The 20,903-nt window shown below is 36.7% G+C and overlaps 1 long non-coding RNA gene and 1 pseudogene across 1 annotated transcript in view; both read left to right on the plus strand.

Annotated features, from left to right (window-relative positions):
• The window catches only part of LOC144316372 (uncharacterized), a 66,615-nt gene that overhangs the window by 35,931 nt on the left and 9,781 nt on the right, over positions 1–20,903 (plus strand). The window lies entirely within an intron of this gene.
• Positions 1–20,903, plus strand: part of LOC144315332 (dnaJ homolog subfamily C member 2-like) — a 51,419-nt pseudogene that overhangs the window by 29,196 nt on the left and 1,320 nt on the right.

Raw genomic sequence — 20,903 nt, forward strand, 5'->3', positions numbered from 1 at the left:
AGATACAACCACCTGACCAGTGTCCTTCCTCAAAGGATAAGCATCAGCTCCGTAGGGCTCTTCCTCCAAGACTCTATGTGTTAGTAATACCAATGTCTTCATTTTTGATCTTCCCCCAGTTCTAAGACTGGTACTTGCTTCCTTAGGTTACTGTCTTTATGATACCTTACCTTCTATGCTTGCCTTTTCAGTTCCCTACCCATGACCAACAATTGTTTAGATTAAATTCTTTCTGTTGAAATAATTTATGTAGTTTTTTCTTTTTTGAACTTGACGCTGACTGATATGTGGCATTTTATTTCTTTCAAAGGAGTACCATAAGTTTATGACACACTAAAACTATATAGAGGATGGCCAACATTAATATTAATCAGCCCATAGTTCTTAGATTCCAGGTGAAGAAAATATGCTGTAGCAAAAGGCTGTTCAGATAGGAACAGGGTGGTGTGTAGTCACTGATTTTTAAAACACAAAAATTGGGATCCCTGGGTGGCTCAGCGGTTTAGCGCCTGCCTTTGGCCCAGGGCGCGATCCTGGAGACCCGGGATCGATTCCCACATCAGGTTCCCGGTGCATGGAGCCTGCTTCTCCCTCTGCCTGTGTCTCTGCCCCTCTCTCTCTCTCTCTGTGGGACTATCATAAATAAATAAAAAATTAAAAAATAAATAAATAAAACAGAAATTTCTAGTAAGAAAATCAGTACAATGCAGAAAACTGACAAAAGCATGAGGAATGAAGTATGTTACCACTCAATCAAGCTTTCTTTTTGTTTCTGGAAGATAATTGAATGTTCCCAATGAATGAGGCTTGTGATCTCTGCTGAGATAATCTGCAGCCTACACACATGGTAATTTTTACATAATACTTGTCATAAGGATTTTTAAGTAATTATTTAAATATTTTAAAAAATATTTATTTACCCATTTGGGCTGCTTCTTAAGGACTGGGACGAGGTCTGTTTTGTCCCTTTCTCTATTTCCAACTTATAGCACAATGCCTGGCAGAAAGGTACTCAAAAATTTTGTCAAACAGGAGGAAAAAAATAATTTAAATCTAAAGATCACATGCACAGAGTATACAAGATGTCCCTTTTTTGGAAGTCACCAGCTGGTCTAGATGTCCAGGACATCATTTTCCTCTAAAATTCCTCTTATTTTATTGTCAAAGGCTGTTCATCAACCAGGGATAGAATTTAGTTGGTGGATATCAGCTGTTGTCATTCTACTTCCCTTTCTAGTAAACTCACAGTGAAAGAGGACATCAAGATTTCTGGTTCAGAAAAATAATAGACCTGAAAACCTTTCTGCTAAAAACACTTAGAAAAGCTGGCTAAAAGTTAACAAGCATCATTTTAAATATATTTCTGAGTTGGGTCCTGCTTTTTTCTGAGATTATCTATTCTGATATTCCCTGCTCTGCCTTTTTAAAAATGTTTAGTCCATTAACTTTTACTGTAATGAGGGGCGTGGTTTGATGTGATTTTTCATAATTTTTTTTCTGTTTGTCTCCTCTGTTTTTTGTTTTTGTTTTGTTTTGCTCTTTCTTCACTTTCTACCTCCTTCAGAATTTTGTTTTTATTTATTGGATTTTTATTTATTTATTTTTATTTTTTAAAAGATTTTATTTATTTATTCATGAGAGACACAGAGAGAGAAAGAGAGAAAGAGAGAGAGAGAGGCAGAGACACAGGCAGAGGGAGAAGCAGGCTCCATGCAGGGAGCCCGACGTGGGACTTGATCTCGTGTCTCCAGGATCACACCCTGAGCCGAAGGCAGGCTCTAAACCACTGAGCCACCCAGGGATCCCCTATTTATTGGATTTTTAGTATTATTTTCTAATTGTTTACTCCAGAGGTTATAATATACATCATTAACTTTTCAATATATTTGGATTTACTGTTTCATTTCTCAAATGTATAAATCTTCATTTGTATAGGTCCATTTAACCCTCTATCTGCCATTGTTTATGCTTTGTTATCATATGTATTACATGTACATTCATTATAATTTCCAAAAGTATTTCTATAATTTTTTGCTTCAAACAGTTATGTTTGTTTTAAATATAATAGGTCATCTATACTTATCCAGTATTTACCATTTCTGATGACTCTAATTCATTCCTGAAGATGTGAGCTTCTCTTTTGTATTATTTCCCTGTTCTTCGATAAATTCCCTTCAGTATTTCTTATAGTCCACTCCTGGTAGTCATGAAATATCCTAGTTTACTATCATTTGGATAGTAAAATATCAATATCAATAGGATATCTGAGTAAGTAGTTACTAGTTTACCTTTATTTAAAAACTTTTTTAGTTTTCTTTCATTCCCATGAGATATTTGCTAGATATAGCATGTGGAATTGACAGTCTCATTCTTTAAGAACTTGAAAAATATCATTCACTCTTTTCTGGCCCCCATAGCTTTTGATGAAAAGTCCAAAGCCATTGAATAATTTTTCCTCTTGTATGTAACATTTCTTCTGGCTGCTTTCACTTTTTTCTCTTTATTTTTGGTTCAACAGTATATTGGTTATCTATCGCTGTGTAACAAATTATTCTAAAACTTAGCAGAAAAACAATACACATTTATTCTCTTACAATTTCTGTGGGTCAGGATTTCAGAATCTGGGCACAACAATCTGGGCTCTCTCTAGTATTGGTCTCTCATTGGTTCATTACAGTTTTCTCAGGCTTGATTGTGAAGAACATGTACATAACTCATGTGCGTGATTGTTGCCAACATTCAGTTCCTTATGGGCTGTGGCATAGCTCAGTTTCTCATGAGCTATGGGCCAGAGGTTTCGCTCAGTTCCTTGCCACAAAGTCCTCACCATAGAGCATTTCACAGCATGGAAATCTGCTTAATGAAAGTAAGCAAGCGAGTATGGCAGTGGAGAGAAAGAGAGAGAGAGTATATTACCTAGAGGAAAGTCACAATTTTGTCATCTAATCATGAAAGTTACACACCACAAATTTTCTGTATTTTATTCACCAAAAAACAAGTCACAAAGTTCAGCTTGCACTCAAGGAAAGGGGTTTTACAAGGGTATGAATACCATGGGGTTGGAGTTATTTGGAGCCATTCCAGAAACTATCTACCAGTTTGACTATACCATATCCGGACAAGACCCACCCCATGGGGCTTGAACTCACAACCCTGAGATGATGAGTCACATGCTCTATGGACTGAGCCAGCCAGGAGCCCCTGTATTTATTCTTATTGGGGTTTGCTAGGCTTTGTGAATCTGTAAATACATATATTTCATTAAATTTGGGAAGTTTTGTTCCCATCATTTCCTTGCATATTTTTTTCTACCTCATTCTCTCTCTTCTCTTTTTTTTGGGACCCTGGTTGTCTGTATGTCAGCCCTTTAGATATTGTCCCTCAGATTCCTAAGGCTCTGTTAATTTTTTCAACATTTTCTTTCTGTTTTTTCAGATTGAACAATTTCTGTTGATCTAACTTGAGATTAACTGACTCTGATCTCAACTTTGTTTCACTATTAGATCCATCCAGGGAATTTTTTATTTCTGATATTTTATTTTTAGTTTTAAAATTCCCATTTAAACTATTTAAGTGTTGTAACTCTTATTAGAAATTTCTTGAAATTTTTAGTATAATAATAACCTCAAAAAATGGAAGTAGTCAGGCCTCTCACAACCTTTGAAAAGACAGTTACCTAGAAGATATTTAGCAAATGTTTGCTGATTTGGATTTAATTGTAACAAAGCTAGAGAACGCATGGAGTCATAGAAAGTCCAGGAAAGGAGCAAGAAATATCAGGTATCTTTGCTGACTTGTTTTGGGAAGTCAGGCACAATGACTTCAGATAAGTTTGACTAGTAGAGTACCAAGAAAAAGGGGTGTATAATTCCCTTAACTCACAGACAAGGAAGGTTTTAAATCCATGTGGCAGACAGATTATAAAATGGCTCCCATGATTTCTGTTAATTAGTGTTTACATCTTTGTGTAATCTCTTCCCCTTGAGAATAGACAGGGTTTGTGACTTTCTTCTAACCAGTTAAATGTGATAAAGGTGATGGAATGCCACTCCTGTGATTATGTTGTATAAGATTCCGTCTCGCAAGCCAACTCACTTTACAGGCGATTTGCTGGCTTGATGAAGGAAATGGCATAGTTGGGGAAATCTCCATGACAAGGCACCACAGGTGGCCTCCAGTCTCCAGCCAGTAAGAAGCTAGTTTTGCAACCACAAAGAACTCGATTCTGCCAACAGCCCAAAATAATTTAGAAGCAGCTTTTCCTGCCTGTACATGGGAACACAGCATAGCTAACACCTTGACTTCAGCTTTGCAGAGGACCCAGCCAAGCCATCCCTAGCCTCCCGACCCACAGAAACTGTGAAATAATAAATAGGTGTTGCCTTAAGCCACTGAATTGGTGGTAATCTGTTCTGCAGCAATAGAAAATGAATACAAACTGCATTGTATAGCACAGAGTTGTGCTACCTTTTATTTTGTTGACAGTGATTTTCCGAAGTGATTTTCATATTTAATATGCTGCTTGAGTTTTAGGAAATGAAATATTTTGAGAGCAGCAATTTTATAGAGTAATTGTAGGAACAATAGGACTCTGGGGAACCCACAAGAAAAGCTTTTTTTTTTTAAAAAAAAATGATCTGATGCCAGCATTTCCACTCTTGGGAATTTGTCCATAGACATAAAGGCTTATTCAGTGAGGATAAATGCATGTATATATATATATATTTTTTAAATTTTTTAAATTTTATTTATTTATTCATGAGACACACACACACACACACACACACACACACACAGAGGCACAGACACAGGCAGAGGGAGAAGGAGGCTCCTTTCCATTCAGAGAGCCTGACATGGGACTCGATCCCAGGTCTCCAGGACCACTCCTGGGACTAAAGGAGGTGCTAAGCCACTGAGCCACCCAGGCTGCCCGCATGTATATATTTTTAATTGCATTGTTGTAATGGCAAAAGCACTAGAAACAAATTTTTAATAGCTAAATTGCTTTCCAAAAAGGCTGTTAGAATTCACATTAAAAAAAAATCGTGTTTCCACCAGCAATATATAAGTACCCTTTTTCCTATGTCTTTTAATGGATTTCTGCTATCCATCTGTGTTAGTTTGCTAAGGTTGTCATAACAAAGTACCAGGTGGCTTAAACAACTGAAATTTATTATCTCACAGTTCTGGAGACTAGAAATCTGAAATCAAGATGTTGGCAGGGTGGTTTTTTTCTGGGCCTCTCACCTGGGTTTGTGAATGACTGTCTTCCACCTATGCTCTTTCATAGTCTTCCCTCTGTGTGTTTGTATCCAAATTTTCTCCTTTTTTTTTTTTAAGATTTTATTTATTTATTCATGAGACCGAGAGAGAGAGAGAGAGAGAGAGAATGGCAGAGACACAGGCAGAAGGAGAAGCAGGCTCCATGCATGGAGCCTGATGCAGGACTGATCCCGGGACTCCAGGATCACACCTTGGGCTGAAGGTGGCGCTAAACAACTGAGCCACCCGGGCTGCTCCAAATTTTCTCTTCTTATATTGCATTAGGGCCCACCCTGATGACTTCATTTGTATTTAATAAAGACATATATATGTGCCTGCACTTATCCTTCATGATACTGTACTATTGTACAATTGTATTATATTGTAATATTATTCTATTTTTGTATAACAAACAATGACAACCCTCTTTATGTGTATGTTTATATACTTGGGTATAATTATACAGAAATGAAAAAGGTATAAAAGGTACAATTATAGATTGGTAACATTGGATACATGGTGGTTGGAGGAAAGGATATGGTAAGGAGAGTGGCAAAGATGTAGTAAGCAAGCAAACAAACAGAAACCAACAACAAAATCTGAAAAAATATGATGTTCATGCATGTATGGATAATATTATTAATTTATTATTTAAAAAATGTTTTTCATTACCTATAAATAGTTGTCTAACAGAGTTCCAAACTCTTATTGACATAGAGCAATAAGCACTTGCTTTTATAGCTGAGCTGGACTGGACCCGCAGAGGTTTTGCACAAAGTGGGATTAGTGGGAAGGTTAGGGCAGGCTTTTCTTATAGAACAGCAGAATCTTAAGAGGTCAGTAGGAGTTAGAGAAGCATCTGCAGGCCTAGGCTTGAAACAGGTACATTGTCATTTATTGGCCAAAGAGAGCGACAAAGTCAAGGGATTGGGAAGTATGCTCTACTCATTGAAGTGGGGTTAGGACAGAGAGTTAACATTTCTAATCAATAATTTAATCTATAGCAGTTGTATGCATATATACTTAGAGTTATACATTTCTATGTGTACGTAAAGAGTTTTATGAAAGGATAGATCCAAAATGAATGGGCGTTATCCGAACATGGTAGATTTTGAAATCATGTTTACTTTTTGTTCTTTTTACTTGATGTATTTAATTTTTTTTGCCATGCATATACTTTTTGTATAATCTAGCAATAACAATAAAGGTATTTTATTGGGGAATAAAGTAATTTACTCAAGTGAAGAGGCTGGTAGGGAGAGGGAAGAGCAGCCTAGAGAAAGCCCTTCAGAGTCAGGCTAGCTTTATATACAGCCACGAGTCCTTAAATAACTTAAATAAAAATCCCTGGGATCCCTGGGTGGCGCAGCGGTTTGGCACCTGCCTTTGGCCCAGGGCGCGATCCTGGAGACCCGGGATCGAATCCCACGTCGGGCTCCCGGTGCATGGAGCCTGCTTCTCCCTCTGCCTGTGTCTCTGCCTCCTCTCTCTCACTGTGTGCCTATCATAAAAAAAAAAAAAAAAAAAAAAAAAATCCCTGACTTTGGAAACATTATTTTGGTCATTATGCAAGACCACTGAGTTTACTCATGTAGATACTCAGTTATAATTTGGTATATTATCATCCTAATTTAATTTAATAATTATTTTATACTATATAAAAAAAGAAATTAAAGCAATGGTTCTCAAAAACCTAGCTGATCACTAATCAACCAGAGCACTTTTCAAATTATATAAATTTCAAAGCTTTACTGCTGATGCAGATCTATGAGGTGAGGCTTAGGAAGCATTTTCATAAAGCTCACAGATAATTTTTATGATCACTCACATTTTGAAACTCTGACAAAGGCTGATTTTGTAGACTTTGTCCAGCGTCCTCTCTCTTACAAAGATGATGAAAATTAAAAGAATTAAATTAATGTGGTTGCCTATGGGTCTTTCAGATGTCCTGACCATCCACATTAGTAGTTTATATTGCTCCTACATCACTAGTACAAACAACAGTTGCCATGTACTCCATGTTTCTTGATTATGTAGACTCATGTTATAAGTAGCCATTAGATATGTGAACTTGATCTTACTTTGAATTTATATACCTGTTGGGGAGACTAATTTCTTTTTAAGTGAAATTTAACAGTTTCCAGAAATTCTTGATTAGACTGACTTCATTGCAGAGGGTTTTCTAATAGGATTGAAAAACCTCCATATAACTAGGATCATTCTTCTTTAACCTAAAAATGCAAGTTTTCCCTCAGACATCCAGATACTGGCTTAGTGAACCTGGAAGTGCACGCTCTAGAAAGTGTATAGAATAGTTTCCTGGGGGTTAGTTTTTTAACATGATTTGGTTCCCTTTACGCCTTGTATTTAACAGCCAGGCTTTGAGGCTACTTTATTTCCCCAAGTGGGCAGCGCTCAGGCCCATTGGAACTAGAGGCAGTAAGCCTATTCTTTAAATTCTGGCTAAGAAAACAGAGAAAAAAAAAGAAAGATCCCCTGATGTCCAGGATTTGGGGTGAGGAGAGATAGAAAAGATTTAGAATGTTTGGGTATTCAGAAAGGGAAATCTTTGAGAGAAGTAGAAGAAGATCAAGGAGTCTACAGGTTCTCTGACAAGTTTGTCAAGTTTATCTGAATGTGGAGAGCAAAATCAAATTGACAGGCAATTAACAACCTGGACCTGTTTTCAAAATTTCTCTGCATTACACCCAGAGGAATTTGGAATTTACAGAGATCCAAAGTAAAGTAATTTCCCTCTCATATTTCGTGTGGGTAAAATGTGCTAAGAAAAATAAATAAACCTAAACTAAATGTACAAGAATACAAATTTCTTGTTCTCTTGTTCTCTTTCCTAGCTGGAAAATTCCATCTCTCCCCAATGCATCTTAAAATTGTCACTTGCTTGATTTTGTTTTGTTTTAAGATTTTATTTATTCATGAGAGACACACACACACAGAGAGAGAGGCAGAGACAGAGGAAGAGGGAGAAACAGGCTCCATGGAGAGAGCCTAATGTGGGGCTCCATCCCAGGACTCCAGGATCACACCCTGAGCCAAAGGTAGAAGCGCAACCACTGAGCCACCCAGGTGTCCCTCACTTACTTGATTTTGGATGGAGTCTTACACTCCAGGCTGTAGAAGGTAAACACAAAGTCCCTTAGGTACAAGGTATCCCAATTTTGGCCACAAATTTGACCAATTTGTCCCTCATGTCAATAATTAGGATTGCCAAGAAAAAAATATAGAACAAATAAAAAATGTGTCTAGAATTATAAATGAAATACAAGTCACTAAGTTCAGATTTAGAATTTGGTTCTTTTGAAATGTGCTGACTCTGGTCTGGGGGAATGCCATCACACTGTGGGTAGTCCTCAGGCATTCCAGCGTGGCCCTTTTTCTCACTCAATTTTTCCACGTGTTATTTTTCCCCTCACAGCATACCATTCACCACTATATTAAAGGTAGTGATGTCTGTAAAAAACCAAAACCAAAGTTCCAGTTCTCCTAAAGATTTTCTACATAATGCTCAAGGTAAAAACACCCCTTCCCTTTTCAAGGGGTAGAACTTAAAACAAATGGCTATTACTTTACTTTAGATTGTTTTGGAGAATATTTTTGTGGGCTGAATTTACTCAATAGTTTTATAAAAACAGTTACACATTCCCTTCAATTTGAACTGGTAAAGTGATTTCACTTTACTTGAAGTAATAGCTAAAAAATAACTTGAAAGTTTACTTGAAGTATAGCTAAAATACACTATTGAAATTCATTATATGGATGCAATTTGTTTTCAGATACACTGTTTTAATTTTGTTCCAGTGTCAGCCTGGGCTAACACTGTTAAATCAGTCCTGGAAATAAAAGGAATCCAGTTAAATAAATTTTTAATATTAACTTTGGCCCGTGATATGAGAAGAATTTTTTTCTTCTAAATAAAGGAAGAGAAGATTGGGTAGTACCACGTCAATGATTCTTAAAATATGTTAATACAACCTATCATCTGAGGATTTGAAGGGGTGCAGGGAATAGCAGAATGTTTTAGATGGAAACTTTCCTTCTCCTTCCATGATCATTTGAACAATATGTTAAACCATATTCTTATTCTAACTCTCAAGATAGTGATCCAGGTAGAGATAAAAGAAGGAAAAGGAAATGGTTCTCAGTCAGAGAACCATTCTGGAATGTTTGACAGCTGTCTAAAAGTCCTGAGTTAGATGTCAGCCATCCTCACACCACTGTTCCTCAATTCAAGTATCTTGTTTCTCAAATGAACAAATGCAATTCAATGCATCTTATTTCTCAAATGAACAAATAAAGAAACAGACAAAATTTAGTAGTTTGCCTTAAGAGAAGTCCAAGGAGTTTATTTTTTAAATGCTAGAGACTTAACCAAAACTTGATGAAAAGTAGCAGAGCAATTAATTGATTTGCTTGCTTTAAGAGGGCCAATGATAGTGTTGGGGATTGAATGTTTGTGTCCCTCCAAAATACCCATGTAGTGGTATTTGGAGGTGTGATCTTTGGGAGGTAATTAGGTTTAGATGAGGTCATGAAAGTGGGCCCTTATGATGGAATTAGTATCTTTATAAAAAGAGGAAGAGGCCCTAGAGTTCTTTTTCTCCCCACCATATGAGGACATAGCAAGAAGCCAGACATCTATAAGCTAGGCAGAAAGCTCTTGCTGGGAACTGAATCTGCTAGCACCTTGATCTTAGACTTCCCAGCTTCCAGAACTGTGAGAAATAATAAACAGTTGTTTAAAAAAGGGGGAGGGGGGTGGCTGGGTAACTCAGTTGGTTAAGTGTCTGCTTTCTGCTAAGGTCATGATCCCAGGGTCATGGGATCGAGCCCCACATCGGGCTCCTTGCTTAGTGAGGAGCCTGCATCTCCCTCTTCCCCTGCCAACTATGCTCTCTCTCTGTTAAATAAATAAATAAAATCTTAAAAAAAAAAAACAACACCCACCCAGTTTGTGGTATTTTGTTATATCAACCTGAGTTGACCAATTGAGTTAGGTTCAAATGGAGTAGTAGTAGTAGTAGTAGTAGTAGGACATGCGGGTGACTCAGTTGATTGAGTACCTGACTCTTGATGTGGGCTCATGTTGTGGTATCAAGGTTGTGAGGTCAAGCCCTGTGTTGTCAGCTCTCTTTTCAAACACAGAGTCTGCTTGAAATTCTCTCTCTCTGCCCCTCCCCATGCTCTCTTCCTCTCTCTCTCTCAAATAAATAAATTCACCTTAAAAAAAAAAGAGTAGTAGCTGTAGAATGTACAGAGCAGTCCTAAAAGTAAGTAATGGAACACGTAGAACATAACAAAAATAAAGGTAGATTGGAAACAAGGAGAACCAAACTTAAAATGAATGTATAGGACTTCTCTTTTTCAACCATTACCAGAGTAATTGGTCTTGGCTTTCCTCTCCTATTACCTACAATAATGACACCAGATAAAATTTATGTTTTTGAGATTTTTCTTTATTTTTGGTTTTTGACAGTTTTAAACATTAATAATTAATTAATTAATTAAATTCCAGTATAATTAACATACAGTGTTAGTGTTTTTTTTTTTTTTTTTTTTTTAGACTTTATTTATTTATTTTGAAAGAGTTGAGAATGAGAGATAGATGGGATGCCTGGGTGGCTCAGCGGTTGAGCATCTGCCTTCGGGTCAGGTCGTGATCCTGGAGTCCAGGGATCCAGTCCCACGTCGGGCTCCCTGCATGGAGCCTGCTTCTCCCTCTGCCTGTGTCTCTGCCTCTCTGTCTCTGTGTCTTTCATAAATAAATAAATTAAATCTTTTTTAAAAAAGGAAAGAATGAGAGAGAGAGAACATGTGCATGTGCAGGGGGGAAGAGGCTGAGGGAGAGGAAGGAGCAGACTCCCTGCTGAGCAGGGAGCCTGATGCAACACAGGATACCAGGACCCCGGGATCATGATATGAGCCAAAGGCAGATGTTTAACCAACTGAGCCACCCAGGCACACAGCGTGAGTGGTTTTTAACAGTTTGATCCTGATGTGCTAACTAGTTGTGGTTTTCACTGCATTTATCCTGTATGGGGGTTTGTTGAGCTTATTGAATATACAAATTAATATTTTCCTCCAAAGTTTGGGAAAATTTCAGCCATCACTCATCAAATATTTTTCCTGTCCTACACTATCTTATTTTGGGACTTCAATGACATTGCCTGATAGGTTTTAGAAAATACTTCAATCTTTTTTCTCATCGTTCTTCATGTTGAATAATTTTTTTGGCCTCTTTAAAGTTCACTGATTTTGCTTTCTGCCATATCAAATGTGAAGTTGAGTCCATGCAGTGAACTTTCTATATCTATCATTTTACTTTTCATTCTAGAATTTATATTTGCTCTTTATTAAAAAATATTATCTATATGTCTATTGAAGTTCTGTATCTGTTTGAATATTGAGATTACTCCATCCTTTAGTTCTTTGAATGCATTTTAATTCTTTATATAGCTGCTTTGACTTATTTTGTTTTAAAAGATTTTATTTATTTATTCATGAGAGACACAGAGAAAGATAGAAAGGCAGAGACATAGGCAGAGGAAGAAGCAGGCTCCTCACAGGGAGCCTGATGTGGGACTCCATCCATGCCCTGAGCTGAAGGCAGATGATCAACTGCTGAGCCACCCAAGTGTCCCGAAATCTTTGACTTCTATATACAACACTGAGCCCTCTTGGAATCACTATATTTTGACTTCCTTTCTCCCCGAATGTGTCATGCTTTCTTCTTTTTTTGTATGACTAGTAGTAATTTTTTATTGAAAACAATATTACAGATAGTGCATTGTACCAACACTGCATATTCCTTTTTTTTTTTTTTTTAAGATTTATGTATTTATTTTAGAGAGAGACTGAGTGAGCAAGAGTCAGGGGAAGGGCAAAGGGAGAGAATCTCAAACGGACTCCCCACTGAGTGTAGAGCCTGACATGGGGGCTCCATCTCATGACCCATGATATCATGACCTGAACCGAAACCAAAAGTTGGATGCTCAACTGACTGAGCCACCCAGACACCTGAGACTGGATATTCTGATACTCTTCTAAGGATTGTTGGTTTTTTTATTTTAAACAGTTGACTTGATTGGACTAACATTGTTTTAAAACATCCCATTGGGGGATCCCTGGGTGGCGCAGCGGTTTGGCGCCTGCCTTTGGCCCAGGGCGCGATCCTGGAGACCCAGGATCGAATCCCATATCAGGCTCCCGGTGTGTGGAGCCTGCTTCTCCCTCTGCCTGTGTCTTTGCCTCTCTCTCCTTCTCTGTGACTATCATAAATAAATAAAAAAAAATTAAAAAAAAAAAACATCCCATTGGTATGTCTCATGTGATCATAAGCTAGCGGTTGGCCAGGGATATGGGCACATTTATACTCAGGATTTTTCCTTTTTAAAGGTTTTATTTATTTATTCATGAAAGACACAGAGACATAGGCAGAGGGAGAAGCAGGATCAGGCTCCCCTCAAGGAGCTTGATGCAGGACTCAATCCCAGGACCCCAGGATCACAACCTGAGCCAAAGGCAGTTGCTCAACCACTGAGCCACCCCTAGGATTACATTTCTAAGTTTCTAGCTGCTCTTTCAGTCTTGAACTCTGTCTCCTGTCACAGTGAATGAGTAAGGCTTTAGTTTTCTGCTTCTGGATATATGGAGTTTGGGAGACTATTTTAAGACAAAAACATCACCGACACAATTCTTACCTATTTCAGTTGTGGATTTTCAAGTGGAAACTCCCCTGTGATTTCTTTTGAATGCCTTTAAATGGTTGTTTTTAAAAAACATTTTGTCCAGATTTTGTCATTGTTATCTGTGGAAGGATTTGCTTGAATACTTCACCCTGTAAATATGGGAAACTAGACTTTCACTCTTAATTTTGAAAGATATTTTTACTGCACTTAGAGTTCTGTGCTAAAAGCTTTTTCTTGTTTCTGTTCAGCTCTTTAAGAGGTATTCATTGTGTTCTGCGCTCCTTTGTTTCTAATGAGAATTTAGCTGTCATGCTTTTCATGTTCCTCTGTATGTAATGTATCTCTTTTTCTCCAGCTTGTGTGTGTGTGTGTGTGTGTGTACTTGTCTTTGTCAAACTTGGGGTTCACTAAGCTTCTTGAATAAATATGTGCCTAAGTACATGTTTTTTTTTTTTGCAAAATGTGGAAAATTTTGAAATTTTTAGTTATTATTTCTTCAAATACATTTTCCAGTCCATTCACTCTCTTCTTTCCTTCTGTGATTCTAATTATAAACATTAAACTGCTTAATTTCTTTTTTTTTTTTAAAGATTTTATTTATTTGAAAGAGAGAGAGAACGTGAGAGAGAGAGAGAGCACAAGCAGGGGGCAGACAGGGAAAAGCAGACTTCCCACTGAGCAGAAGCCCAATGGAGGACTCAATCCAAGGACACTGTGATCATGACCCAAGCCGAAGGCAGACACCTAATCGACTGAGCCACCCAGGCACCCCTTAACTTCTTTTAAAAACATATTATTTAAAGCAAAAATAGTGGTACTTCATAATGGGATTTATAAAATAACAATGAAATATATCACAAAAAAGTACAAAATATGAAGGGCTAGGAATGGAATTGTACAGTATACTCTCTTAATTTTATGTGTACAATATTATCCCTACTTAAACTTTAGTAAGTTAAAGGTACATATTGTAATTCCTAGAGCAACCACTAAAAATAATGCAAAGATAAAAATAAATAAATAAATAAAATAAAAAATAAAAATAATGCAAAGATGTGTTGCTGAAAAACCAATAGAAGAATTGAAATGCAATATTAAAAAGTTTATGATTAAACCAAAATAAAATAGAAAGGAGAGACAGAAGAAATAATAAATGGGACATATAGAAAACTAAAAGCAAGATTGTAAACCCAGTCCCAACAGTATCAATAATTATATTCACTGTAAATGGATTAAATACTGTAATTAAAAGAATAAGGTGGTCAGAATGGATTTAAGAAAAGAGAAAGAGATCCTCTGTCTACAGAAGATTGAACTTTAAAAATAAACACAGTTCAAAGTAAAAGAACGAGAAAAGGTAGATCATGCAGATAATAAGCCTAAGAAAGTAGTTGTTATTATATTAATATCATGCAAAAGTGACTTCAAGGAACATCGCTGGGGATAAAAGGGAACATTTTATAATGATGAAAGGATTGATTTGTCAAGAAGATATAAAATTCTTAAGTATCTATAAACCCAATAATAGAACTTCAAAATATGTGAAGCAAAACTGACAGAACAAAAGGGAGAAATAGACAAATGCACAATTTTTAACATGACTCTCAGTAATTAATGTAACAAGTGGATAATACAAGTAGATAAAAATCAATAGGGATATAGAAAATAGTTTAATCAACTTGACTTAATTGAAATTTACAGAATACTTCACCCAGCAACTGCAGAATATGAATTCTTTCAAAGTGAATATGGAATGGTTGCCAAGTTAGACCATATGCTAGCTCATAAAATAATTTTCTATAAATTTCAAAAGGTTGAAATCTTATAGACTATATTCTCAGAACATAATGAATTTATTTATTTATTTATTTATTTATTTATTTATTTATTTTTTACAGATTTTATGTATTTATTCATGAGAGACACACAGAGAGAGGCAGAGGGAGTAGCAGGCTTCATGCAGGGAGCTCAATGTGGGACTCGAGCCCAGGACTCCAGAATCACGCCCTGAGCCGAAGGCAGATGCTCAACTGCTGAGCCACCCAGGTGTTCCAAACATAATGAAATTAAATTAAAAGTTAATTGCAAATAAAATACCTAAAGAAACTCCAGATATTTGGAAATTAAACAACTTATTTCTCTATAAGCCATATGTCAGAAACATCATAGAGGAAAGTAGAAAATATTTCAAACTGAATGACAATAACAAATATATCAAAACTTATGGGGAAGTGTTTTACCTTCTTAAATGCTTATATCAGAAAATGGCGAATTCTCAAACCAATGACCTCAGTTTCTACCTTAAGAAGCTAGAAAAAAAGGAGCAAATTAAAGTAAAAAAAAAAAAAAACAAGAAAAAAAAATAAAGAGCAGAAATCAATAAAACAGAAAATATACAAACAAGAGAGAATAAGTAATAGTTAAAATTTGGCTTTTTGAAATAAATAATAAAATTGACCAAGAAAAAAGGAGGGAAAACACAAATCACTAAAATCAGGGATGAAAAAGGGGCTATCACTATATAAGATCTTACCGATGTTAATTGAGTATGTGGGGTGATGGAAATACTCTGTATCATAATTGCTATTTTGTTACACGAGTATTGTACATTTGTTAAAACTCATTGAATCGTTCTCTTAAGATCTATGCATTTCACTGTAAGTAAATTTTCCCTTAATTTAAAAAAGTTAAGTCAAATGTATCACACTCTCAGTTGGCTTCTTTCTTTGCTATTGTGTATGCTTTTGTGCAAACCAGCATTTTGGTAAGACTTGAATTTATTCAACCCATTCTCTAAGTTGGAAATACAGTCTTTGACCTATTCATTTTGTAGTTACTGTAATTGTATGTTCTTATTTCCTTTCTTCTTAGATTATATGCTCTTAAAGAATAGGACTGTCTCCTCTGTACGCTATGTTCCGAGGACCTCATATGGTACCATGAACTTTGTGGGTGCTTGACAAATACCTGGGTTATTTCTCAACTTTCAGCTTTTGATCATAATTAAAGCAAGCAGAGCTAACCAAGATAGGACCAAATATCAAGCATTTAAGACAGTGAATTAATGCATGCTTGTGAGTGTTTGTGTGATTGATGGTGTGTATGTAGCTCTGTTCGACAACAGATGAAAAATAATTTGGATTCATTCCACATTAGCTATTTCTCTTCTCTTAGTTACTGAGCATGATTAAGACCTCCTTTTTTTTTTTTTTTTTTTTTTAAGATTTCATTTATTTATTAATGAGAGGCACAGAGAGAGAAAGAGAGGCAGAGACACAGGCAGAGGGAGAAGCAGGCTCCATACAGGGAGCCTGACATAGGACTCAATCCGGGGTCTCCAGGATCAGGCCCTGAGCTGAAGGCTGAAGGTGGCACTAAACTGCTGAGCCACCCGGGCTGCGCAAGACTTCCCATTTTTAACGGGTCTGGAAAATCATCTCAAGAATCCTACTTTGTTGTCAAAACATCTCTAACAAGGTTAAGGATTACTGTGCCTCACTTCCTTGTCAGAATCTTCATTAACAGAAATGAAATCACATAGGACACATAGGAAAAAAAAATTCCCTAATGTCAGTTAAATTGTCAAATGTGTATACTCTTATGTGGTAAATATCAATTACAAGAAAGTCAAATGGGAAGGACAATATCAAACATGCATTGGGGTCTTAAACCTAGGAAAATACATAAGCTTAACTTCTAAGGGTATGCCTTTGAGGGAATAAAGAAGTAGAGGGCAGGTGGGAGAAAGAAAGACGTGGAGGACAAATTAAGGGTGAGGAGAACTTGTTTTTAAGGCATTAGAAGCTTGAGTTCATCAATTCAGGAGCCATATGCTCCTTTCTTTCATCCTCAACATTTATTGTGCATGAATTGTGTAGCTCCCTCGCTATTGAGACAGTCCCTGCCCTTGGGACAGTCTGGGACTTATGGAGATTCAGTGGGTAATATGTACAAAGTGCCTTATATTTCTGGACACATGGGGAACTTCAATCTTACTGTGTTGGTTCACTTTATGGATTCTAGTACTCCTCCCCTTCCTCTGGCCACTCCCATTTAGATTCAAACTGAAGAGTTAGGCCACGTCTTAAAACTTCATCTGTTCTTTTTATACAGTACGTAAACACCCTATAAGCAGCATAGCATTACTGTCCTTATACTCCAGCAAAGGGGTCGTTGCTATGCCTCAGAGGGCTCCGTTTATCACACACACAAATATAGATGCGTGGACTGAGTGTCACACATGAGAAGAGCTCAGCTGTGGCACAGCATGACCTGTAATCCTAAACAGCCCCTCTTGAGACCAACGGCATTCACCTCTTGATCCCTTGCTCCATGTCCTCAAAATAAAAAGTGACTGTGTCTGCGTGGTAATGATGATAGATTATGCCACTGCCAACATTAGAAACAAATATTTCTGAGCAGGAGAAGCACTTAGGTCAGAGAAAAAAAAATTACTTAACTCGCCAATTTCTTCCTCTCGGATGATATGAATACAATAGATGTTCATATAATGAATTATCATTTTCCAATAATGCCTAGCATCCATTTTCTTACTTGCTTGCAACAATTGAGCATGACATCTGGGAAAGACTGTAATATTAAATGATTCATATTACTCTTATGTTGATACATATGTAGGTCTAGATACAACATGTGTAGTAACTAATTCTTTATATAAAAGCTCAGATATAGGGACGCCTGGGTGGGTTAGTGGTTGAGCATCTGCGTTTGGCTCAGGTTGTGATCCCGAGATCCAGAACTGAGTCCCACATCTGGCTCCCTGCAAGGAGAGCCTATGTCTCTGCCTCTTTCTCTGTGTCTCTCATGAATAAATAAATAAAATCTTTAAAGAAAGAAAAAAAAATAAAAGCTCAGATATAGCTATTGATTTAAGAGATGATAAAATTATTAAATTATAATGATTTTTATGAAATTAAAATATTTTGTAATATTTAACTATTATAATAATCTTGCATGTAACAGCTTTATTACAATGTTTGAGTATGATACAAAAAAGTTCATGATTTGTTTCTGAATCTAAGTAATGCTTTAGAGATATTACTTTAGTTGCTGTTGTTTCAGCAAAGTTTCTCCAAATTGTAATTAGTAACAAACAAACAAAAACTTATATAGGAACTTCTCTGGTTCAAGAAAAGTCATCTAATTTGGAATGACTCAGAGTAGAAACAAACTATGTGAAAAATCTTGATTATAACCACATAATTAGTAATTTTGCTAGGATGAAAACTAGAAAAGTAAATTTCATGGACTAAATGTGATTAATGAATGTTTTGTTACTAATCAGTTATCATTGACTCATCATCAGAATACTCAAGATGTGCAGTAGTAATTAAATTCAGTTATTTTTGATAACTAGCTGCCTTTTGATCAAATAAAAACATAGTTACATACATTTAAAATTTTTTGTTATGAAAGATAATTTGTCAAGATAAGAGGATAGAACATATTTTATGGAACGTTTATTAATGTGATTTAGAGCTTCCAAATATTTCTTCTGTTAGATGGGAGTCTAGATTTGTATTATTGCAGCAGGTCATGTATCTGTTAGGGGAAGTTTCACAAAGTAGTAAATGATGAATACATTTTTGTTCATTGGTTGATATAAGATCTTCACGGGAAATAAGCATCCTCTTCGTGGTTAGAGTTCATTAAAAAAATAATACTTTATTTTGCGGAAAATCTTTTTCTAGCAGTTTCAAATGAAAGTTTCTGATGATTTCTTATTCTCTGGAAGAATTCCCATGTTTTAAAAGAGTATTTGAGGGCAGCCCCAGTGGCCCAGCGGTTTAGCGCCACCTTCAGCCCAGGGTGTGATCCTGGAGATTTGAGATGGAGTCCCAAGTCAGGCTCCCTGCATGGAGCCTGCTTCTCCCTCTGCCTGTGTTTCTGCCTCTCTCTCTCTGCATCTCTCTGTGTCTGTCATGGATAAATAAATAAAATCTTTAAAAAAAAGTATTTGATAATTTTTATCAATTTTTTTCCTTTCTCCTTTCTGAAAAGCTCAGATATTAAAGTCAGACTAAGGTGGGCATTGTGAGGTGTGTGGTGTGTGGAGGGCGACTAGAGCCCTCCAAACAAATCAAGAGCATGTTGCTAGGCTCAATTTGGTGTGGGGTCAGAACCCCAGCGGGAGGAAAAGGCAGCCTATGTTGGGGGCAGTGTAGTGTAGGGTGTTAGACCCAAGCTGGGTAAGGAGAGCATTCACATGGTGGGGAACCCTAGAGCAGTGTAGAGCCCAAATTCGGTGAAAAGAGCATCATGTGTATAGAGAAGCCTGGCCATGAAGTTTCAGAGCCTGAGCAGAATAGACATTGTCTATATATGCTATATATGGAAAGCATGGTGGCAATAATGGGAAATGGATTACAAACAAGGTGGGGGAATGTAATTGCAAAGATAAAGATATCAAAAGAAGAGGGAGTCATGATTTCACTATCTAATGGAAAGGGAGAAAACTAGAATGAACACTGTCATGTTAGGTTGGAATTGGTTGTATCTCCATGAACTCATGATTTCAATAAATATAATAATTTAAATTAATAAAATAAATAAATAGATATCAATGTGCAATGTGTATGTATGATGGCCTTGCAGTAGCATCCTTTTCCCACCCCAGCAGCAATGAGCACACTTTTCACCCAGGCTTCTAAATGTCATTTTCTATTAAAAAGTATCAGAGCTTTCTAGAGATGACATTCCAGGGCTCAGTCAAAACTTTTGGGACATCCTATTGAGCCAGAGAATAAGTGTCTAGGAATGAAGGACCGTGTCAAAGGGATACAGGCACAGCAAAGGAAACCATCAACAAAATGAAAAGGGAACCTGCTGAATGGGAGAAAATATTTGCAAATCATGTATCTGGTAAGCAGCTAATATCCAAAATATGTAAAGAGCTCATGCAACTCAATAGCAAAAAACAATCTGATAAAAAAAAAAGGGCAGAAGATCTGAATATACATTTCTCTAAAAAAGACATACAGATGGCAAATATATAATGTACCCATACCTGTTGCTTAACATCACTAATTATCAGGAAAATGCAGATCAAAATCCCAATGATATCACCTCACACCTGTTAGAACGGCTATTATGAAAGAGACAGGAAATAACAAACGTTGGTAAAGATATGGAGAATAGGCAACTCTTGTATACTGTTGGTGGGAATATAAATTGGTGCAGCCACTATGGAAAACAGTATGAAGTTTCTGCAAAAAAAAAAAAAAAAAAGAAAAAATAGAGCTACCATATGATCCAGCAATTCCATTTCTGGGTATTTACCTGAAGAAAATGAAAACACTAACTTGAAAAGATATTCATCCCCAAATTCATGGCAGCATGAAAAGAATCTAAGTGTCCATCTATGGAAGAATGGATAAAGAAAATGTGGTGTAGCTTGGTGCCCTCGTGCTGCTCCTGCCTAGTGCTGCAGATAGCCACAGCACCACCGTCCCCCATACTCTGACCTCTGCCTCAACACCCCATCAGGCTGAACCTCTGGGAACATGGTTTGAAGCTTTTGTTAAGAGGAGAGACAGAAATGTTCCTGCCTCTTTTCAGGAACTGGAGGATAAAAAAGAGTTATCAGAAGAATCAGAAGATGAAGAATTGCAGTTAGAGAGTTTCCCATGTTGAAAACACTTGATCTCAAAGACTGGAAGATAAAGCAGTGGTTTTAAAACATCACCCAGACAAATGGAAAGCAGCTGGCAAACCAATAAAGAAAGAGATAAGGCTGACTTCACTTGCATAACTAAGGCTTATGAAATGCTATCTGATCCAGTGAAAAGATAAGCATTCCACAGTGCAGATCCTACTTTTGATAACTGGGTTCCTTCCAAAAGTGAAGCAAAGGACACTTTCTTTGATATGTTTTCCCCAGTATTTGAAAGGAATTCCAGATGGTTAAATAAAATA

Source organism: Canis aureus, chromosome 6, assembly GCF_053574225.1.
Source record: "Canis aureus isolate CA01 chromosome 6, VMU_Caureus_v.1.0, whole genome shotgun sequence".
Classification (NCBI taxonomy): domain Eukaryota; kingdom Metazoa; phylum Chordata; class Mammalia; order Carnivora; family Canidae; genus Canis; species Canis aureus.